Genomic DNA, 24,942 nt, shown 5'->3' with positions numbered 1-24,942 from the left:
CACTCAGCCCAACACCACCACTGACACTGCCATAGTTGCCTGCTGGAGCTCCCCACTTGCTGCCACCATGCCCCTGCCACCGACACCACCGCTACCACCTGTGGGCAGTCACCATGCCATCCCAGCCTCTGGGGGCATGCATTGTTCATGTGTGGTTTCTTTAGTCTTCCTTTTCCTCTTGATATACTTGACATACTTTTAAATGTCATTTGCCAGTTGCATCTCAAATCATGCCTTGGCCTTTCCAGTTTTTTCCCTAAATGCCTATGGGATACTCTTATACTCTCCCCTAGTACTTTGAACAAGTTTCTACTTTTTTATAGGATTTCTTTTTGAGTTTTGCCTCTCTGAAGAGACTGCTGTCTAGTGAGGCTGGCCTCCTGTTGCACGTCCCATTCTTTTAAATATCAAGCAAATAATTTCTGGAATTCACATCAAAACCTGAATGATACTCAAGATAATCAGACCAAGAAACCTCAAGTTCATAGGGCATATGGCTTAGCTAATTAAGTCATGATGGGTAGAGAGTTGGTGATAGGTTCAGTTTCCTGCCACCCCTACCACTAAAGAAACATACCAGAAGTAGTTGACACTTCAGAAAATGGCTGTACTCCAAATAGCCTAGTTTCTTCGAATGCACATCACTGAATGTGTTCAAAATTAGCTGGAATATCTGGTCAATATTTAGGTCACCCTAGTCTTTTTCATGTGTAGCTGTTTTGTAACAATAGCATAATAAAAACATAGAGGGATACTCAAGATAATCACATTTCCTTGATTTGCCTTTGCCTTAATAACAGCTCTTTGACAGTGAATGGCAAGTCATGCCATGGATGTTAACCATTTAACATAAAGTTGAAGAAAGCTGCCCAGATTTAGTACAGGGGGTGGGAAATTTTCCATTGGAACAGCTCACTCAAGATCTGTAAACCAGATGGAACTGCTTCAAGTACAGAACTAAACATAACACTAGTGAAGCTAAAACTACCTTTTTGATCCTTCAAAGCTTTGATTCCCACTAAGTAGTTAGTCTGAAAAATATCCTACAACAAAGTGTTCCCATTCCTCCTGCTACATAAGGAACAATCAAAAACCTCTGAACTAAACTAAGAGTCCTCTCTAACTACTTTTCCATTGAGTCACTGATTAAATCTTCTAGTCTTGGAGAAATGCACAAGCTACAAAAGATATATCCTATTACACCTTTTTTTTCCATGGAATCTCTCATTTTCAAAATAAAGACCTAGAAAAGAATCAGTGTAGGCATTTTAATGGATAATGTTAAGACCTCATGATCTTTAAGACTAGAACTAAAAGGCATATTATAGTACAACATGTTTTGGGCTTTATGCAGAAATCACTGAATGAAGATATCTGTGCTACTCAGAGAGCCTACAAGGTGATCATAATGGTCTCTTCTGGCCATAACATATATCAATATATAGGCAATCTCTCTCTTCTTCCAAAAACACTCCCACAAGCCTTGCAGAATAAAAGTGCATCTTTTTCCATCAGTGGATCCTCTGTAAAATCTATATTCAGTGTATCTTCTTATAACATATCCATTAGGGTAGTATATGCTTTCTTTGTCATGCTTCACTAGCAAACATGGTGAATTGCATGATGGTCATTGGGGCAATGAGCTTTGTGTGGTCATTTAAGAGAAATCAAATTAACAAAAGCATCTAAATTACAGTTCTGCACTTACCAGAAAGGAAAGTAGCCTAATGGAAAGTAACAACTGCATAAAAAGTCTGTTGCATACTGGTAATCCAAGAACAACATTTGGCCAACACTTACAACTATGACAACTATATAACTAGACACTGATGGACATGCAGCCAATTTTTAAATATTTTTTAAGTCTCCAAGGGATGTGGGCACTTGATAGATGATGGAAAGTGTGGGGGTGAAGGTGAGGAAAATACTTTTCATGTAGTTAATCTACTTATTTTTGCCTACATATAAAATGCCAAAATGACAGATTCTTTCCTTGTGCCCTGTTATATAAATCTTGATGGTTTCTTTGGGCTTTGATCTGAAGTTCTGCCCGTGACTTCATTAGCACCAGAACTTATCCTTTGACTACATTATTTAACATCCAGATGAACTTATTATGATCATCCTGTATTTTCATTTAGTAGTTTTAGAGATTTTAATAGATTATTCTTCCTATGCTTCTGCACAACCAGACTTCTGCATCTTTCTAAATGACACCAAAGACAAGCATTAACAAAAGCAGAGAACATCCAAACTGAATACTGGCTGTCTGAGGAAGTAGTTATTTTACAGTAAATAACTATTATTGCCACTATAAAACATTTTATCCTGATTTAGACATAGGGCTAAATGCAGTAAAAAAAAAAAAAAAAGACTTAAGCATCTAAAAAGTTAGGTACTGCAACATGCCTGAAATTCCATCCTACTCTGAGTGTATGCAGCTCTGTTCATTTGGACACACAGTCCTTTCCTGATGATAAGCACTGATGATTGTTTTTTCAAAGAACTAAGTAGGGGTGCTGGTACTGCCCCACCTTTATATATTAGGCTCTTGTTATAAGTTAAACTTACAGATTTAATTCTCTCTTCAGTTTAGAGGGTTCGTGCCCCACCTTCCATCTCCTGGGAGTGTCCCATCCATTATACTGTAAGTTACGATGGGCAGAAGGATATTCTTCACTCTTCCTGCTGAAGTTGCACAGAAAGGAATGCAAGAGTGATTCCTGAGACAGGAAGCAAGTAACATTAAGCAAAGAGTATACAAGGAGAAAGCCTGTAATTTCAGTTCCTCCTCCTAAGCCCTGCTTCTCTTTTTATGCATTGATAAAGTGCATAAACGGTTCTTGGGGCCTGATCCAGAATCTAGATGTTTCCATCCTCAAATGAATGTCATAAACACTAGATAACACCATCACAATCCTTCTTTTTGGCTCTCTATAATCTGGTCCAGTTGGATAGCTTTAACAGGAAGGATGAAGAGAGTCCCCACTTGTGAGTCCTTATAACCTGGAAATTATGGTACTTTTCAGGTAGCTTGGAAAATGTGAGTTTGAATGTTCTCAAGCTACTACTGTCCCCTTCCTTTAAAAAAGTGGTCACAGCTGCATTTCATGAGAATCTGATTTGCTCAGTGTGTATTAGGTATGCTCTAGAAACACAGATCAGACCCCATGTAGAATTTAGGCTGAAGAAGTATCTAGTTTCTGAATCTCAGAAGTCTTAAGTACTTTCTCTCTCATGTTGCTCTTGACTTTAAAGTGGTAGGAATATATATTCCAGTGCTGAAGGTTCAGGGTTTACACTCTGCTCAGGGTGCAGGATGGGGAAGTTGTTATAGTTGCATATGATATAATTTGTTGTGGGGGCCTGAATTAGATGATCCTTTCCAGATCTTCCAGATCCTTTCCATTCCTGTGATTCTATGAGTGATATGTCAAGCTTCTCATACTAGGGCAATTCTTGGGCATATGCAGGGACACAACTCTCAGTGTTCAGGGAACTTTAAATTTGAAAAGAAAGATGGCAGGATGAAGCAGCAGCTGAGTAGGGGTTTTCAGGATTCCATCACTTAGGATTGAAATTCTGCCTAAATCCTTCATGGGCTTTAGACCCTAGCGTGAATATGGCCCCCAGCTCTACAATATGGTCTATGTAGATTAGCAATGATATTGTATTTCCATTGTCTGGACACCATACTTTTATTTATATTTCCTGGTTTGAATTGATGGGGAAAAATTTTTCCCTTTGATAAAATAATTAGCTGAATATATGAGGAGGATGCGGAAAAGAGAGAACTTCTTTTAAGGTGTTATCCTTTAAACCTTACTGTAACTTTGAATCAACATCTTTTTAATTTCCAGACACTGTAAAAGTATATACCGTATTTGCACTGGACTTATTTTGTCATTGTCTTCATAATATATCATAAAAAACATATTCATAGTCTTGAATTTATATTACCAGGCCAATCAATCATAGACAACTAAATATTAGAGATGGAAAAAATACTTAGATCATCTAGTCCAAATGTCTGCCAGTGCAGAACTATTCCCTAGAGTATATTCCCCAGTGATTTATTATCAGATTGGACAAATGACTTATGTGATGGCTTTCATTTCCAAATGCAATTCAAACAAATGAGAAATTAACATTGTTACAATATCTGTTATGAAGAAACTATTGTAATTCCCAGTAACTATTTTTATCATAGGTTAAAAAAATCAAACAACCGAAGGAAGAGCTATATAGGAATAAATAACAATTACTAATATTCAGGCTGATCCATACATGCACCTCACCCTCTTGGCTCATGTAGGAGCAGAGCAGTAAATCAGCCTTTTTCCCCAGTCATCTGGAAACAATCTGATCACCTCTAGTAGTTTTCAAATTCAAGAAAGAAGATAGAAAATACTACATACTATATTTCTGTGAAAAATTTCGGTGTGAAGGTGATGTTTTGTCTGCTATAACAGAAGCCAAAGATGTATTGCCATTTTCAGGGTCCAAGTAGCTAAATATTGTAATTCCCCTACCGAACTATAAAACATGTATTCAAATATATTCAGAGGGAACAACCCTCTTGACATATTGATTCACAGTAAGTATAAGCACACAAAATTTAGGGGTACCCAAACAGGTCGAACCGCTAGTCCTCAACAGTTTTAGACTCAAGGCACTTTGATTGAGAATCACTGAGTTAAACTTTGGAGTGAGTCTTCAATGTGACAGACGTTGCATGGTGACTTCCCATATGCATGCCTTACCCCATAGTAATCAGGGAATGCTACTCATATTTACCACAGGGTAAGGGCATCTGTATGGGCAATTGCCACAGAGTAGCTGATGCATTGTACATTTATACCCCAGCTACTGCATGATAACTTATTTCTGTCCCGTACCATGAAATATGTAGTCAAAAGCTATCTACATGCACATTTTATATAGTATTGCAAGGTTTGTGAAGCATGTAGCTAGTTATACCAGGTCAGTGATAGATTACATTTTTCAGCCTTAAGCAAAAATTGTAGGTGTGATTCTCTACTGCCTCGCACCCTATGTAATGATTTACAGCTTTGTCCTCTGACTGCTAATTGAATGTCAAACTCCAATTTTCCCAATAGCGTTTCACACCCAATTTTCAGTCCTTTCGCACACTTGAAAACAAGGTGCAAGACCCTGAAGAACTAATCCTGAATCTGTTGCTGTCTGGCCTTTACTTTCTTTGAGTAAGAAGCAAAGACTTTGCCCTGATACAGCCCCCATTCCCTTGGTGACTGATACCATTTTTTTTCTTTTGTCAGGCTCAAGTACACTGATGATGATGATGTTGTGTGTGCACACTCAGAAGCAGACTTTCAGGCAATCATCAGCATCTTGACCAATGCATACAAGAAAATATGACTAACACTTAACATTCAGAAGACTATGGTCCTCCATCAACAAGCTCTTAATGAGCAGTCCCTACCTGTCGTCATTCAGATTCACAGTGAGACTCTGGAGAATTTCCCCTGTTGAGTATTAATCTGTGGGGTGACTCTTCAGTGTGACAGATATTGCATGGTAACTTCCTGTGCACATGCCTTACCCCACAGTAAATGGGGAAATAAGTATATTTACCATACCTTGGAAGGCATTTCTCGCAAAAGGCTGACATTAACAAAGAAATCGAACATCAAATGTTCAAGTGCAGACTTTGGACAACCAAGCTCATGGTTTATCAAGCAGTTGTGATCCCCACCTTACTATATTAAGCTGAGATGTGGACAACGTACAGGAGGCACCTCAAATCCCTAGAGGAGTACCGTCAATACTGCCTGCAGAAGATTCTTCAAATCCAGTGGGAGGATAGATGCATGAACATTAGCATTCTCTCACAAGCAAACACCACAAGCATCAAGGTAATGATCATCCAACATCAACTTCACTACGCCAGTCATGTATGTCATCCAGATATCTAACTCTAGACTCCTAGCTCAGTCAAGGCATATACTTAAGGTGAGGGCAGAGAAAGCATTTCAAGACCAACTTGAAAAAATGCATTAACATCAACTCATGGGAGACTATCACCTAGGACTGCTCAAAATGGAGGAAGAGTCTGCTAAAACCATATGATGACAACAGGAGACAGAAAAATGGAAGCAGCAGAAACAGTGTGGCATAGACCGAATCAAGAATCTGGAGCCTTCCACCCTGCACAGAAACACATGCCTGAGTTGCAGCAAAGTCTGTCAATCCCAGATCAGTCTCATCAGCAGAGATCCTGGTTTTCTCTGATTAAAAAAAAATCCCCAATTTTCAGATTAAAAAGGTAACCCAAAATCCACATTTTTCCATGATTAAAATGAAAGACCACTAATATATATATATATAGATATAGATATAGTAGTGTTTCATTTTAATCATGGAAAAATGTGAATTTTGGGTTCCTTTTTAATCCAAAAATTGGGGATTTTTTTTAATCAGAGAAAACCAGGGTCCCTGCTCATCAGTCATTTTCAGACTTACCACTAAGACAATCGTGAAAGACAGTCATCCTCAACTACAAAGGATTACCAAAGAAGATATCAATATCAGAAATAAGGTACTATTCACTCAAGTAGTAGGCAAGTAATTAAAAAGCAGACCAGAGCCTTAGCCATAGAATCAAACCAAAACTAGAATAAGTATTTGAAAGATCATCTGTCCATTTCTGTGTCTCTATTCCTCCTTTACTCTTGCCATAGACTAAAAAATGGAATACATTAATACGACATTAAATCACTCCCAGTCTGACCTCACATTTCTCATTCTCAAAGCAAATTTACCAAGCACCTTAGAAAGAGGAGTTTGGAAACAAAAATATGTTAACCCATTGGACACTAAGTATCACAGACAATGACTTCATGGTCCATTATAGTCTATCTACTACTTGCTAATCTCTGCATGTCATAGGTGATAACAACCATCCTGAACAATCTTGTTCTTCCATTATCAAGTTTTACTGCATCTCTCTTGTTTTTTGGCTACCTGATAATTTCTCTTATATCGTGTTTTTATTTACATATTAATATTTACACAAGCTTTTGTTCTATCTACTACATAGCTCTGTAATGTCTGCTTCTTTCCCAGAGACAGAAAGAAGGGTACACTGTGATACCTGAAAACTTGTCTCTCTATACTAGCATGCTGTATTGCCTGGAACTTTACCTTGAGGCCACTGGAAGTCACTTGCAAAGCCAGATTTTAGAAATATAACTTCAGTGTCTCATCACTTGCTACTTTTGCCTGTATTTTGAAATAAAGGTCTGCTACTATATAATACAGACTTCTAAAAATAAAGCTTTTCCTTGAAAGAGTACAATGGTCTAGTAGCTAAAGGCAGTTTCAACAGATTCCTGGTTCTTCCATTGACTTCCTGCAGGCTACTCTTCCTTATCTATAAAAATGATGAAAACAAACCTTACCTACAACACAGATGTTGTGAACTTTCTGTATGAATATTGACAAAACTTTTTAAAGATTCTCTGATGGAAGGCACTGGGAAAGTGCCAAGTGTTTATAGACATATTGGCTAGGTTCACACATTCAAAAACCCCAGCGTGAAATAGACTTAAGTTAGGCAGTTTTCTGTAAGTGGCATAGTAGTAGATCAGTAGTGAACAGAACACAAATTTGCCCCGGGGTGGGGAGGGGAGCAAGGCAAATCTTAGACCAGATTGAACCATTTTTAAATCAGTCTGTTTGCCAAACTTTTGTTTTGTTATGAGTATAGACCGATTTTGTGTGCCAAATTTCTGTTCTGTTATGGGTATGGACCAGTTTCCAATCACGTATACCAGTAAAAGTGTAATGTCTATATTTGGCCATTGTTACTAATTCCATATTAAGTGTTTCTTTGCCCCATTGTACAGGAAGTTGGCAATGGTACTCCACGAGGGCCATGCAATTGGAGATGTTGACCTAAACATAAAACATGCTACCATATTTCCTTTACAAATGCCAGTTGTCCAATAACAGTATATGAGTGTCTCATCTGCAGCTGTTTCCTCAAGTACAATGATGCATTCGGTCTCTGTGGGTGGGGAGTCAGACTTTCAAGGTCTGAGTAAAATAACTATAAGGTTTACATTCACTGACTAAATACTGTACCATCTTTGGATATGCTTGTGTCAATTTAAGCTTATTTTATTCATAAGCTGAGGACTATTGACTTGCATGTAATGCCATGTAGGATCCTTATAGGAGATATATGCGAACCCATCATAACTTCCATAAACACAACACCATTTCCAAATAGCCTAGTTTTAAATTCATCTACATCTTCTATCCAGAACAGCCTTGGGATGCTTCAGAAACCAAATGCAAGTAACTCCAATTTCAGTATTTTTCTCTCCCATGTCTTTCCAAAGACTTAACATGATCCAGGGCCTTAACAATATGTCAGAAAACTTCTGACTGAAATAAGAGTTTGGCAGTGCACTGCTATAGATGTAATGCTGTAGATGGCTAACATGATCCTTAGTTAGAACAAAAGAATAGCAAGTAAGAGTGGAAAGGCAGTATTACCTATGCTTACAGAGGTATGGTGTCCAGTTCTGTGATCAAACTTCAAAAAGAATTCTTCTTAATTGGAAAGAACTGAGAAAAGAACAACAAGGATGATTCAAGATCTGGAAAACATGGTTTACAATGAAAGAGATTGAGCTTCTTAACTCAGTCTAGCCTATTCAAAGAAAATGTGACTTGATCCTGCCTCATTTATATTTGAGAGGAAATTTCATAACACAGAGCTCTTATATCTCACAGGCAAAGCCATAATAATAATGCTGGAAATTATTTTTCTTTACTAGAGACATGTATTTTCAGTTTAAATTACTTTCATTTATTTTACACAAAGAAAACCAGCAACAAAAATAAACATTTCCCTCCTATATCACATATCTGAAATTAAACAATGCTGGCAAACATCTGAAAATATTACTTTTCAAAAGACAAATTATAAAGATCAAAGAGTTTATAACTAATTTCAGACCTGTTTGTATGGCATTTTAAAATCTATTCACATGGATGTACGAAGCATCCAGGAGGGCACTATGTGTAGAGGTACACATTATTCTTGATGAGTGTTAAAAATGTGGACTCCTGTGTGCCTAGGGCCAGTTTCAAAGACTGTCGCAGTCAGTAGGCTGAGCTGTGGATCACAACGTTCTAAAGGGAGATCTAGATTTCTTTAGGTCCCTTCTACTACACATTACATATAATACACAATTAACTGATTAATTGCACAATAAATTCAGATCATCCACACATGCATGGTAATTATCACACGATAAAAATGACTGTCCAGCTATAAAAAGAACTAACTAGCTAGAAAGCTAGCACTTGAAAATGTGTAACAATGCTATAAATGGTTTGTATCCAGCTTTAATTTAAATGTATAAAAGGGCCCTTAGAAACTGAGCTTTGGATCAAGGCCTGGGCACATTTTAACCTTAGTCTTCAAGACTCCATCACACTCAAACTTACTCCCACACAAAAAGCAGGGTAGCTGTACTTGTGTGATGCTGTGGCAAGCTATTTAGCACTGCCTCTCACTGAAGTATTTTCAATCATATCCATCAAACTGCAGCACCACAAGAAAGTTATTATGATGCTTCCAATTCAGACATTAGAGGACACAGCAGCATGATGAGTATAGCTGCCTGTCTCAGGAAACTTGCAGTATAGACATGTCCATATATATCTAAATCATTAACACCACTCAAGACAGAAACATATCTTTACAGACTTCGTTGGAATTTGTATTTTTTATCAATCTTCTACCTGTAATCAGGACTTTACTACAGTAGTAGTAGTAGTAAAGTTGCTAATATCTTCAGGCTCTCCTCAGCCACTTCAAACAAGGTTCAGATCTTGTCCAATTTTTACTAAACAACACCTATTTTCGATGTGAAGACTAACACCTTGCTTCTGCTATAAACCTAGGTTCCCTCAACCAAACATTGTGACATTTACAGCTTGAATTACAGAACTTTACCATGAAGACACTACTGGACTCCACTACAGTGCCTTTAATCTGTATGTGCCAGGTGTTAGAGGGGAACTCCTGCTCTGCTGGCAAAACTTTAATTGTGTGTACACTCTACTCGTGTAGTAGCAGGACTTCCCACTCTGCTGGCCAGGTTATTCCACCTGTGCCAAGTAAAGAAAGATTTTTTTGCCACCCGTCAAATGGTGTACACATGCACAAGCACTCTAGTGGTTTGGATATGGCAGGTGTTGTCTGTGACCAGAAGGGAGCCTGGTGTAGACAAGATCTGAGATTTATCATCCATACTCTCAGCTAGATCCATTTCTACCTTGATATTGAATTGTTGCTTGACCTTCACTCTACTTTTGTCCAATTAAAAATGTGCAGCCTTTATTATAAATATTTCTCTTACTTGTCTAAGACTAGCTAGAGCAGTTTTGGGGGAAATAAACACTTCAAATATCTTATACAACCCATTTTAAAAAATTGGCTAACTGAAAATCTTCATTCTGGAGTCCCATTCTAAATTAAGGTTTTATTTAGTGTTGGCTTGTAAATCATTGTTTGGTTTAGGTCATTATATCACTAATGTAATATTTAAAACACTGTCACTAAGAAACTTTTATAATTCTAGATTAGAGCTGAAACTACAAAGAGTAAGAGGCACAGAAGAGCACTCATTAAATATTACAAACAAAAGTGTGTAAGCTGACTTACAGCTGTGACCACAGACAGAGAGGCTGCAAATACTTCCCCTCCCAGGGATTTGTCTGAAGAGATATTGCACTCAGGCCCAATCTTAGTTTTATGCACTGTGAGGAGTTCTACTGACTAGTGTCTGGGTGCATCTACATGAGACGTTTACTGCACAGTTGACTAATTAACTGTGCAATAAGCATCTCAGCTTCTACACATACCCCTATTACAGGACACAAAACTAATAAACTCCATAGCAGGGTAGTAGTTGTAAATGTAAGTATTTCCCTGCTGTAGAGTTTTTCATGTACAGCAGCACACGTGTAGATGCTGACCGGCTGGCTAGGGCATGACGGTGCTTCAGTGCCAGAGCTGCCGGCCTGCAATGAAGCACCCTTGTGCCCCAGCCAGACCCTCTGCCGCACATTAAACCCAATCAAAGCAGTCCCAGGCTGGCAGGCTGACACACTGGGCCCTCTGCCAGCCAGGGCTGCTGCGACCTGGCTCAACATGCTGCAGTCTGGGTGCACATGCAGACACGTGGCCAGGAGCTTCCTGGGCAATAAACTGTAAAGCAATAAACTGTAGAGCAATAAATGGAGCAGTTTATTGCTGTCCCCTAATGGCACATGTAGATCCACCCTCTATGAAGTGAAGAGCATGTATAAGCCTCTGTAGAGCCAAGGATTTAAAATAAAAACCAGGCATACTGAAAAAAATCATTAGTGTTTTTTCCATATCTTACACCTTAGCTGATTTGGCACCATGAGAAATGGAGGAGGGAGGAGAGAAAAAAAGTATGCTAACATTGAAAAGCCAACTTAAAAATATAATAATGTGAACCAAATCTGCAGGTAATTTAACTCTGAATAGCTGTATTGAGGTCAACAGAACTGTGCTGCTTTACAATAGATAAGGATCTGGAGGTTTTTGTGAAGAGAAAATAAAACAGTTTAATGTTGTGGATGCTGGGGAAGAATTCATGGAGACTTCTACAAAAAGCCTTTCTCCATATTCAAAAAGACCAAATGAAGCTTCTTATTTTAAAGGAAAAAAACCCTTTTTTTGGATTGATTGCCTGTAGTAAAACGTTACAAAACTTCCATTCCAGGGCTGTTATCTGGTGTTTGGGTTCCTGGAAAATAAAGTAAACAAAGCATATTAAGAAAATCAGTAATACATGGTAAAATTGCCAAGGGAATTGTTTAATAAGTTTTGTATAATGAAGTCTGATAGTGAAACCCATATACTTTGAGAAATTTATTCAGCTTTGTTACTCAGTTTTTTGGCATAGCTTTATATAAACTGTGTTTAAAGCACTTTAGGGAAATTATTAAGGCTATCCCACTACAGTAAAATGCAAAACAATAGATGTTATCATCACTTGTCTTACAATGGTAAAAAAGGGACAAATCTGCTGTCTGTTACACAAGTACAAACTTAGAGCAGTTTTGCAGATTACATATTCTCCTCTCAGATTGGTTTGAGATGTTCATAAAGGAGGCATGTTTTGGACTGACCTGTTCAAAATCAGATTTAAGACCAGTTCTAATCTGGTACCAAATCTGTTTTCCTAGGCTGTCTCGTTAAGGTTCCAGCAGAACTATAATTAGCACTTAAGGGCACTTGCCTTTGCTGAGATTCCTATGCTTGGAGGCCTTTAACTGAAATTATTGTATAAAAAATGTCTATATGTGACTTTTACACATTTCAGCATGCTGCCACCTTTAATTCTAATTTAGAGAACTGCCTTTGAATTTACAATCCAAGTTACTTGAAAACTTCTAAGTATAGCCGGCCCTAAAGAAAGCCCCTGGACAAAGGAGTCAAGTAAAAACCCAATAATTGATATTCTCTGATTATCAAAATCATGGAACAGTTAGCACAACTCATTCAAATATTATTCTTCTCCGTGCCTCAATTAAAACAAAACTCCCAAAAATCAAGGTCTTCTGGAAGTTTTAATTTATTAAATTCTAGCAACTGAGTGCACAAATATGCATTTTCCTAATTGTTCAAGAGCTGGGGATAAAATGCATCCTATTTATTTTTTAGCAGAACTCTGCTAAATTACTGTTTATCTTAGTGTCCCAGACCACAAACTTTCAAAACAACAAGCCCAGCTGCTTAATGTCAGTGATGACCTTGCACTGGTCCTGAATGTGTGCTGGAACCTGAAAGCCTGTGGGTCATGGAATTCATCCTTTTGAGGTTTAGCAAACATCAGCTGCATGCATTAAACTTTCATGTCACCCTGATCTGTTTGAGGTAGATGAATAATTTCATGAACCCTCGCCCATTTTTTTTATTTTAATGTCTTCAAATGAGATGGAGTCCCTCTCTTTCCATGAGCAACATCAAAGTCCCATGTGGGGAACCAGAGGGAGAGAACTGCCAAACATTAGCCAAGGTTTTTTCCCAGCTGGAAACACACTTAGTGACCACCATGCTGCCAGACTATGACCATTTCATCAGAAAGCACACTCTGAAGCCTATTTTTATTATTTGTTATCACATCTTTGACATTCAGAATAGGGGAAAGGAGATGTTCTTCCTGTAATTCCATTAAAGATCAAATCCAAATGGGAGTGTGTTTTATTCTTCAGGTGAAATTTTGCCAAAGTTCAATTTTGTCAAGGAAGAGGGAGATTTCTGTTTACAAAATTCACATTTTATTAGATTCTACTATGGTTTTCTGCTAACGCTTGGTACATTAAATCCAGAAATGCCTTTTAAATATTACTATTGTAATGGGAGATGACAAACAGACATTCAGAGTTAATCTAATAATTACATTGCTCTCTCTAAAAACTGAAGTAATTCTATTGCTTGGAAAGGTTAAAACAAGGACAATGGCAAGCCAGCTTCTTACAAGTGCTTGACTAGAAGTCCATGTTTTATCAGTATATGCTGCATCTGTAGAAGATTTACCATTACTTGCTGCCAAAATACCATAGCAGCTGTTGGTCCGGGTTCTTCAGCTGCTTATCCACCACTATTGCCATTGTCTGAGTACCCAAAAGCATCAGCAGTAGTTACCTTAATCTGTACATTATAAGAAGGTCCCCGCTAAAATATATTAGCCCAAATTCTTTGGAAAGTTTTCAAAGGGTTCAGTTTTCAACTACGGATGCATATGTGAAAGCGAAGTGTGGTCAAAGGTTCACCTAAGCATAGCCCATTTGGATAGCACAGTTTAAATACACTAGTTTCTATAGCCAACAGCATACAAGGGAGCAATGTGGCTAGCATTCATGTACAGCCACCTTTGACCTCCCTGTCTTGAATGACAAGATATCTATTTGCAGCTTGTACTGTTGTAGGGGCCATGGTCCTCTTCTCTGGATCTCTAAGATGTATTTTAACAACCAGTCTTGTCCTTGCAATGGCAGGACATTGGCAGTACTCTTGTCCCCCCTGCTTCACCAGTGGCATGTTAGGGTGTTCTTAGTGTTTGAGGGTAATGTGCCTGGTAGTTGTGTGACAGGGATGTTGTTAATTTTAAGAATAAGTTATACAAACATTTGTGTAAGATAGTTTATATAGGGATGATCCTTCTTTGAGCAGGGTGTTAGACTAGGTGACTTCCAGAGGTACCTTTCAGCCCTACTTTTAGTGAAAGACAGACTGTATTGATTTAAATTCACACCAGTCTGGCCTCAACTACTCTCATTTAGACTCTAGGTAGGCTTTGTCATGCTTATCATAGTATCATAGAATCATAGAAGTAGGGTCGGAAGGGACTTTGTAGATCTTCAAGTCCAACCCCCAGCCTAGGCAGGAGAAACTCGGCTCAGATGACTCCAGCCAGGTAGGCATCAAGCCTCTTCTTAAAGACCTCCAGGGTAGGAGCCAGCACCACTTCCCTTGGAAGTTGGTTCCAGATCCTAGCCACCCTAACTGGGAGTTTCCCATCTTATAAGTGTGCTGCTGGTTACTAGTGCCCAAGTGCAGCACCCTGCACTTGTCAGTATTGAAACGCATCCTGTTTTCGTTAGCCCACCCCTGTAACCTATCCAGGTCTTGCTGCAGTCTTTCACTACCTACTAGCGTGCTCACCTCACCCCAAATTTAGGTATCATCAGCAAATTTAAACAGGTTGCTTTTCACCCTTGTCATCCAAATTGCTGATAAAGAAATTGAACAGCGCGGGCCCAAGGACCGAGCCCTGGGGGACTTCACTGCCCACTTCTCCCCAGGTCAAATATGACCCATCCACCATCACCCTCTGGGTACGACCCTTCAGCCAATCTGCAATCCATCTGACTGTGTAGGTATCAATGCCACAATCACCTAGTTTTTTTAATGAGGATGTTTGCTGAGGTACCTTCTGCTACTAAATTTAATTCCTCTGGTTCTGAATTTTGTTCAGACTGAGGTCCTTGGAGATTATGTGCTCCTTTCTTTTTTATCCCTGTTTGATGGAAGAATCTTCTCCCTCTCCTCTAAGTCTGTTTATGGTCCCCAATGACCTCATATGAATGAGGAGTCCTGACCACTGCGTTTTTGCACCCATGTTTTTTTTACCTTTATAGATCTGTACATTGTCATCTGACTGCAAAGTGGCAACCCATGCACCATTCTTTCATAGTACCTTTGCTCTCTGCTTCTTTCCTGTTGTCTCCAGAAATTTCAATAATTTTTAGGTACCACGTGTCTTCTGAGATAGCCTGATACTACATCTGGCAAACACAGGTTTGATATGAGTGATGCCATGTTTGGCCATTGCATTTCCAGTATTTTAATTTCTGAATAATGAGGAAAATAGTCTATTACATCCTCTAACCTGCAGACACAAACAGAACGATACCAAGTTTGAACTATGGCTTTAGTGCGTGTCATGATGACAAAAAAATGGAATTAAATGAAAGCTTGCTTCACATCTAGATTTATACTTCTTAGAGGCTAAATTAAAAAAGAATTTTCAACTAAGCTATAGATGAAACCAAAAAAAAGTCTATATACCAATTTGCAGGATCTAGCAATGCCTCTTATTCAGGCCACCAGTTCAGAAATACTACACTTGCTTTCCACATCAGCTCTTCTCAGATACTTGCACACTCAATAAAGTTCAGACTTTCTTTGAGACAAGGCTCTCCAACTGGCAGCCTGCAGGCTACATCTGACCCCCAAGGAGTTAACTTGCAGCCCCAGGCTCCCAGTACAGACACCACTCCCTCCATCATTCTTCCTCGGTTGTCACATTGGTCTCTGGCCTCCCCTTCTCTCCTCCTCTTTCCATGCAGGCACCAGTATGGTTGTGAGGGGGCATGTGACACAATGAGCCAGGGCCATATGGCAAGCCAGTGCAGGGAGGGACATCCTTTGCAGGGGTGTCATACGATGCAATACACTGCAGCAAAGGAGGACACTCACTCACTCGAATATGTAAGAGGTAATTATGTAGAGGAAGGAGACACAACTGTTCTCCAATGTCCCCTGTAGTTAGAATGAATGATAATGGGCTCACACAGTAACAAGAGAGGTTTAGGTTGGCTATAAGGCAATGTTTTCTAGCTGTGAAGACAGTTAAGCACCAAGGGAGATTACGTACAGAGGATGTAGAATCTTCATCAGGCCTGTGCCACCTCTGGGTGGCAGGAACCAGGCTTTTGAAAACAGGGTAGACAAACTTCGGTTTATGTATAGCTGAGCCTGCCTTGATAGTGTCTTGAGGTCTCTTTCTGCTCTAGTTTCTATGATTCGGTGTTCCTATTTACTGTTTAAAGCTGGCATGTTCAACCTCCAGCTTGCAAGCCAGGTAAGGCCACATCACCAGCAGGGCCCAATGGGACAGGAATTTTGGTGGCGGGGGAGCAGCAGCCATTACTATGGCCAACCTCCCCCTTGACAAATTCTCAAGCCCCACTCGGGAGCCACACCCCACTCCCCTTTCCTCCACTGAGGCTGGATCAGGGCTGGGCCACACCCTCTGCCCTCCTATGGGGGGCCAGTTTGGGGCTGAGTCAAGCCCCCTTTTCCCCCCTCAAGGCCAGGTCAAGCTCCCTTCCACCCTTCAGGGCTAAGCTGCCCCCTGCCCTCTCCTGTGCACCTGGGTGGGGCCTACCCTGGCCTCTGAATGGCACAACAGGCCAGATCTGGCCCGTAAATGGACCAGACACTGCCGATCTGACCCACAGGACAAAACGATTGGGCACCACTGGTTTAAACTAAGCAGGAATGACAGGTTATTCAGTTACCAAGTATAAAACTGATAACAGAAAATAAATGAATAACAGAAAGATAGTATTCAGGTTAAGAGCTGTGGCTTATTATCATTATTTATAAATAATTAGTTTATGGTACTGCATTCTACTATATGTTAATTATAATATAATACATTGCAATTTAATATAATACGTACCCTCCCAGAGATCTTGAATGGTTTCAAGTTCTGTGATAACTGCTGGATAGAGGCAGTCATTAGCTCTTCTCCCAAGGAGTTTGAACTTTTAAAAATATTCAGACAAAGACAGGGAGAGAGATTAGAAAAAAATACTTGTAACTTCTTAACTGGTTGAGCAATAGATGAGTACAGACAGGTGGTACTCACAGGTTTAGCCCTACATACCAGGTGAAAGCCACAGAGCCAGTCCTCAGGCCAGATGCAGCTCCACATGCCAAGATTAGGCCCTGGAACCCAGCACTGCTCCTGTCTGGCCAAGATCAGGCTCTGCAGTCCTGTGCCATCTCTGGGCACCAGGAACCAGGCTCCAGGGCCCCACACTGCCCCCACTCGGTCCCTATGCACCAGGATCGGGCCTCATGATCTAGCCCACAGGGCCACAGCCCATGAGACTCCCCACAGATCCGTGAGGAGCTCTGCAGGCAAGATGCCATGATGTTGGGGACTGGATTTCATCTGCAGTCTGGGAGTTGAGCAACACTGACATAGACTACTACTACCTGCATATCTAAGAAAATGAATGTATAAATATTTTCAGATGCATGAGAAATATAAAAGAGGAGTAACTGAATTATCAGACTTGACAAAAGTATCTAGCTGGTTCATGTTTTTCCCCATAGGGTTCTGATTTACAGGGCTTTTATAATACTTCATTTAATATATTGCTTTATATGATTTTTTTTTACAGAGAATTTTACAGGAACTGCAAATCAGATCCGGTTGTGATGTTTATTTGGGAAAGGAAATGAACCCCAGCTGTGTCTGCTTTTTTGAATGCTTTGAGCAAAATTTTCTCTGATCCACAGTGCAACCCTCTATTGAATATTCTGACATCAGCTGGAGACCTATGCTCAGAATTAAAATAAAATATACAACAGAGATCTTCAGAGCAGGTGAGAGAACCATGGAGAAGATTATAGAATTTAGTCCTGTTTAGTTCGAAGCTCTTGTAACAATTCTTCACAAAAAGTGCTTTTAGTCAAAACAGTGTTGTGTTTTATTATAAAAGGACCTAAACCATAAAACCTGGATCCTGATTTCCTGAAGTTAGAGTCATATCAGTTTTGACAAGGATCAATTGTTAGTTTTTACCATATTTTATTTTTACCATACCATATGCACTTTCCCCCCTCAAAATTAGGTTGTATTAAAAGTGGAAAAAAGATTTTCTGACCAGGATAGAAGCGCCCTGCTTGGATTCCCTACTGCATATTCAGGTAACTACGGGAGTCAATTGAATTAATGACTCATTGTTCTTCATTCCAAATGTGTTAATGATCATCTCTCCTTTTTAAAGGTCTTGATGGTCCACTAATTAAGCTAACCTTTCTTAGGGCAATTTTTCTGTCTATTATCTGATCCCAGTCTCTTTCCTCCTGTTTCACAGGCTTGAAGACTCTTTAGCTCCTTTCAAAATGATATGTATCCACACATGGAAACCAGTCTTCAGCAACAGCCAGGGTTTCAGCTAAATTTAAGAAGGAAATAGAGATTGAGTCAGCTAAAGATTAGGTTCTATCCCTGCCACATGCAGCCATATCGCTGGAAAAAAAACTTTTTTTCCCTTCACTCTGCCTTTCAAAAACAGGGAGTGTACTATATTCCAGGGTGTGTTAAAGGTCAAAGTATGGCATTTAAATTCCTCTGGTTCTATCCAAAACATGACAGTAATTTTTTTCCCCTTTTTGCTGTCCCAGTACTTGGCCTCCATAGCATTTTGTGTTGATTATTTTGAGTTGATTGTTTTGCAGTTTATTCTCATAGTTGTTTTGAGTTCAGGACGAGATCACCAAATTCCTTTTCATTTTTCTTCTCCAAAGAGCCTACTTCCATTCATTTAATCCCTCTGGAATAGCAAGAAAAGCAATAATAATGAATAATATTTCATAGATTTCATAGACATTAGGGGCTGGAAGGGACCTCAAGAGATCATCGGGTCCAGCCCCCCCACCCCCCCACCGCCATACACAGGAAGTCGCATAGTCATAACTGCCTCTCCAAAGTTAGCTGGATTTCCTAAACATTCAATCTTTTCGTAAACTGTAACACCCACAAATGCTTGTTCATTGTACATTCAAGCTGATGTCACTGTAATGCCTGGATTGGACTTCCGTTTCAATTTTCAGTATTAAGTACCTCTTTCTTTAAGTCCTCCCTGATATTTCCCCTGAACAGAACTGAACATATTCACTAGTTTCTGCAATTCAGTGGAAGTGAGGAGGACAGGTGGAGCTGGGGGTGGTGAAGGAGAGGCAATAACCAGTCTGAGTTGCTGTTAAAAGGGAGAGCCAGAAATAAATGCTATTATAATGTTGTTTCTTAACAAACACCAAGTGACCTGTCAGCCCAGGATTATTCTCAGGTGACTTCAGTGTGATGAAAAGACCTGCATGGAGTCCATAGTGAAGAGCAGGGAAAAGAGCAGGCAGGCACACCACAATAAAGCAGAGAACCCCATGGACCACTTCAGGCACCCACCCACGATCTCAAACACGCACAGAGGGCTGTTAAGCCTCTATACCTTACCCACCTCCCTATTAGATTTGAGGGACACCAACGAGTTAAGTCCCTCTGGAAATTGGCCTAGCGCTCGGCCCCGACCAGAGGTGAAAATACCAAGCAAAACCCCACACGAATGTAAAGTTTAACGAGTGTATTAAGACAAGAACCAACAGACCCAAACACAACAGTATACAGATGCAGTATACAGAACTATAAACAATTAAACTATAGAACAGCTAAAGAACCCAAGAGCAGTCCGTCACCCGAGCTGGCTGACTATCACCCTCGAGAGCTGACAGGCAGGGCAGGCCTGCTCTGCAGCCTCACACCCCTGAGGATTTCTATGCTGTTCCCTCACATGCAGGTGGGTACTCAGAAAAGGGGTAGATGATACTTCACCCAACTGATGTGACACGCAGAAGCAGTTGAGTGGCCGGGAAGTGCTCAGGATGCTCCTGTCGTTGCTCCTGAACACCGTCCCACGCAGACTGTTCTCACTCTCCCACGGTCAGTAAACGATGGGTTCCACAAACACAAGGACTCCAATGCTAAATCAGTTGCACACGCGCACACATCAGGCAAAAGAAGGAGAGAGCGTGAGACAGAGCAGGTGTCAGCACGCTCTAACTCCAAAGACAATGACCCCCAAAAACAGCGCTGAACCCTACACTCGACAGGCTTTGTAACGTCCCAATTATGCCACCTGTCAATCATGTCCAGATCCAATCATTACTCTCTCAATCAGTGCCCATCAAAGTCAATCACAGCCAGGACCGTACAAATCAAACTATCCCAACAACCCATAATAACTCATTAAAATCATGGTCCTAACTGCCGCAGTTCCCCTGGTTACCAAACAAACATCTAGGTACTGGTCAGACAACTCAGTGCACGTACTCAACTTTCAGAAGTGGGTCATGACATCGTTAAGGTTAGGAGTTCAAATGTTCTAGAATACTCTAACCTCAAGTCATCCTACGCACACGGCACACGTAACAACACCAGGACTCCACTGTCTACCATAGGATGTAGGCAGAATTCCTAAGTCCTTAAAATAATGGATTGTCAGAGCATACAAATCTCTTTGAGGGTTTCAAGGATGTCATATAAAATGATCTGTAACATGGTGACCTAAGTCTGACTGATAGTGATTGTACCTAGGTGCTGGAGAAATTTATACTATATTTTAGAGAAGGTTGGAGGGGAAGCAGTGGCTTTTCATTTCTACCTGTAATTTGTAAGGGTATATGCAATTTCTAAACTGATCAGTAACACCTGAGTCACTGCCAGCCTTGGACTGAACATGTCCGTTCACTCCAGCTACTGTTCAGATTCCTTGAGCTATGGAAACAGAGCACTGCTTAGTGAAAAATAGGCCGTAGTTAGAGAGACAGATGTATAGCTATGAGCAGATCATCAAATGGCTTATAATCCATGTACTTTTGTCAATGAAAAGTCTTTTGCATCCAAACAATAAAGATTGCATTTTCTTACCAAGGTACAATGTAGAGTGAGGTAGTAAGCCATTTTACTCTGAAGTTAGGCAGAAGGCAGGGCAGGATAGAACCTTATAGACTAACTTGTCCAGAGCTGCATGAGCTTTCATAGGCTACAGTTAATTTCATCAGATGCTATGAATGGATTTGTAGAAAACAGGGCTACTAAATAGAATAAAATAAGGGCATTTAAATACAAGGAATAGGAAAAATGGGAGGAAAAGTGGGAACACTGCTGAGACAGGCAAAGGTGAGTTGAAAAGTTCAAAGGGGATAAACAAAGCAGTTAACCCACTGAGGGACATAGGGGCTATAAAAGCAACTTCAAGTAATGGGATAAGAATGCAGAGACTCTGTTGAGACCATACCTGTAGATGATTTATTGCTCCCTAATTTCACATTCAAGTCAGCTTTTGAAGTTTTGTTAAGAACAGCTACTCTAAGGTCACTGATGGCATGTCCAGGGAGGTTAAAGTATTCTGTGACAACCTTTTGTGTCTTTCTGGAATTGATATTAGACCTTTGTCCATTCTTTCACAACACGCCATATAGATAGCAGAAGGGCTCTATAAGTTGATTGCATACATGATGTTGGTAAGAGAAGCATGTGAATAAATGCTGTATGTTATAATAGCTGTTGTTTGGTCTAGTGATGATGCAATCTGCATTGATGAAGAGGCATGGATGTTATCTGGGTCCATTGCAAGGCCTGGTGCCCTGGTGAGAATAGGAGTTAGGTAATCTGTTGCTGGAGAGACATCATTTGAAGTTGAGGGGTTGACTGTCAGTCAGAAGAGGCTTGTCTCCCCAAGGCTGCCATGAAATAGTCATCGTTTTCCAGAAGGGGTTGAGATCATTAGTGATGTGTCCAAAGCATTCAAGCTGGAGGCTATCTGGGATAACAAAAGGGATTCTGTTGTCCTTGTTACAGAGTTGGTATTGTAGAAGGTCAGAGTGGGGTCTGTGTCTGGCTCTTTTGAGTAGCTACAGTCTTGGGATTATATTATAGTGTAGGAATCCATACTCTGGATTAATCCCAGATCAATATGGGGCAGAGATTCCAACACTTACAATATAATGCTGAAACCATAGCGTGCCTAGGTACAATGTGTGAAAGTCAGTTTCTCCTGTAGTTAGGTTGCTGATCTGCATCCAACATGTTACTTACTGGCTGTCAAGGACACATTAGTCAAAGTTTATGTGTTCTTGTTGGAAAAACGTTAGGTAGTGATCCAAGGACAATTAATGACAGAATTATACAAAAATGTTATGTTTTTAAATTACTACCTGTAATAATCTATCCATTTAAGAGGGAGCAGGCAGTCCTGTTGAAAAAGCCCAGCTGCAGAACAATTTGGATAGAGAGAGCTATGAAAAGCTCTCAGAAGGGGAAGCAGGAGGAGGAAGCAAGTGTTGAGTTTAGCTACTGCCAGAAAGAGCCAGGCTGCTCTGCTGGGAGCGAGAGTCAAAGGTTCCTCCTCAAGTGCCAGGGATGAATGGGTTTGGCTTTATTTGTTTGCTTGTGTGTAACTTAAGAAATTCATTGTTTGATGGATTGGCTGAAAAGCTTCTCAGGAGACAAGGCCACCTGCAAAGTCAGCAGGCTAGAATACCCTTTTATACTCCCCTACCATACCGTGGTGTAAATGAATAAAGGCAATTAAGTAGAACATCAATAACCTTGCTGCAGCCTTTACAAACTATGATTTTTGCATTTCCCAAGAAATGCCCATAGCATATAATGTGTGGTTAGGCATACAGCTTTGTTTGCAATGAGCAGGATAAACAAGATGCAAGGTAAATTACCTGTGGAATTGTTTTGCACATATAAGTTGGCACCTACTTAATTTAAAGTTTCTCAGCTTTCATGGAAACCAAGAAATTCAGGATTTTCTGTGAAATCAGCAAAAATCAACAGCAACAAAATAAAAAAGCCTTAGTAAAAATAAAATAGTGGCTTCCCCTGGGAGCCAGTAGTCATCGCTGCCTCGCTACCAGGAGGGGAAGGTGCCAGCTGGTGGAGCGGCATGGAGGGCAGCAGACAAGATGCCTGCCATCCCCTCATCCCTCTTCCCCTCCCAGGACTTCTCCACCAATCCGCACAGAGGGGCAGGTCCTCTCTCCCTATCAGTGCCAAGGGGCAGGGCCACAGTGAAATGACCACAGAATAAGAACTTTAGATCATGATCAACCTGTGAAAATTGGTAAGTCCCCCCACAGTTTAGGTAGACCTCTACATATAGCAGATGAAAAGCATTTTGGCAGTAACTTCAGATGCTAGCTAACAGATCCATTTCCATGAGTTTCATGCACTGATACATGTTTTTTGTTTATTCCACAGTTTATCAGCCCATTACTTATATTAAAGAAGTATAATAAAAGTTTTATACAAAGTTGTTATACCTGTAAAAATTGAAGTCACTTAACATCTTCCATTTACATAATATAGAAATCTTAAAGCAGATAGCTCGGTTTTACTCCATAATTTGCCCAATGCAGTTAGAAACCTGGTCATTCATTTTTATATCTACAGATGTTGTCTTTAGAATTTTAGCAGGCTGAGAATACCAGGGAAATCATAAAACACTGACTATTGGAAATCTTCATATAGCAAAATTATTCACATGCTTTCTAGCCTGTTTTAGTGTAGCTCACCATTAGAAAGAATTCTGCAGTATGCTTGGAAAATGCAATGCTATCATCAGACATAATCCTTTTAATAAGATTGATTTCAATATACAATTTATACTGTAAACCTATTTCATTCCATCCATAAGTAGCATAATGCCCATGACTAGCTTGTATATACGTATCTTGGAATCAAAATGGTAATGTGACGCTCCCCTATTGTTGTCATGAATCAGAAGGAAACTATTCAAATACTACATCGTGTTGGCCATTAGGATTTGACTACAAATCATGTTGCGCAGATAACATGAATGACTACTTATTTCAACAAAGACTTTTAATGCATTTGATCTCTGCAAAATAAACTATAAAATCTGCTTCTTGAGCAAGGATTTCTCCAAATAAACAATAAAGCTAAACTAAACACTGGTAGCCTCAGTAAGAATTATATGAAAAAGTCTACATCATTATGACTGGTGGCATGATGTACATGCATATCATATATTGTTGTATATGTGTTTAGATCATGCAGAATGAGAAAAGTATTCCACTGAAGAGCAGAAAAAAGTACTATTTGATTCTTCTAGATTCTCCAATTTGGATGTAGAGTTTTATCTGAATATTTTCCTGATTTCATTCTGTTCCTCCTCATGTATTTCCTATTTATTAAATGTGTTTATAACTATTAATGTTGGATACATCCAGAGTTCACCCATCTATACACAGACTGACACCTAGTCAGCCAACAGATGCAGTACAAAAACTTTTAGTTTCCACCTAGATGTTTTCCTAGGGTACTTAATGTGTTTTCCTGATGCAGGTTCTGTTCCCTATAGCCACATGAGCTAGAAAGGAGAAGGACCCAGCCAGTTTGCAGGCCTCCCTATAGTGCATACCCTAGGGCACGTATGGAGGTTGACACTCAAGAGCACCCTTTGGCCCTGCCCTTTGGTGGTTACATAAGTAGGAACAGGGGAGTTTCTAGTATTTCTTATTATATCTCTTTTCAATTGAATAATGGGCTTGTTGGGGGACAGAGGCAGATGAGTGGGATTTGGGAACAGCTGCTGCGAGAGAGGGAGGCCTGAGCTTGAGGAGGCGTTAGGGTTTGGAGAAGAGGACTCCCCTGAAGGAAAGGGAGGAGAGTGAGAATGATTGGGAATGAATGGGAGAGAGTACGCGAAGAAACATGAACACTGCATACT

General features: G+C 40.0%; 1 long non-coding RNA gene across 1 annotated transcript in view; it reads right to left on the bottom strand.

Moving 5' to 3' along the window:
- Positions 1–8,562: 8,562 nt before the first annotated feature.
- LOC149872828 (uncharacterized) overlaps positions 8,563–24,942 on the bottom strand; it is a 66,422-nt gene continuing 50,042 nt past the window's right edge. The window contains exons 2-3 of the long non-coding RNA XR_016439803.1: positions 17,070–17,154; positions 8,563–8,616 (exon numbers count right to left, since the gene is read on the bottom strand). This is a non-coding gene — a long non-coding RNA (uncharacterized LOC149872828). The remainder of the gene's footprint in view (positions 8,617–17,069; positions 17,155–24,942) is intronic.

The sequence above is a fragment of the Crocodylus siamensis genome, chromosome 1 (genome assembly GCF_052110815.1).
Source record: "Crocodylus siamensis isolate JL-2025a chromosome 1, ASM5211081v1, whole genome shotgun sequence".
NCBI lineage: Eukaryota > Metazoa > Chordata > Crocodylia > Crocodylidae > Crocodylus > Crocodylus siamensis.
Note: the sequence above shows the minus strand (reverse complement) of the source record. Positions and strands in the feature narration are given on the sequence as shown.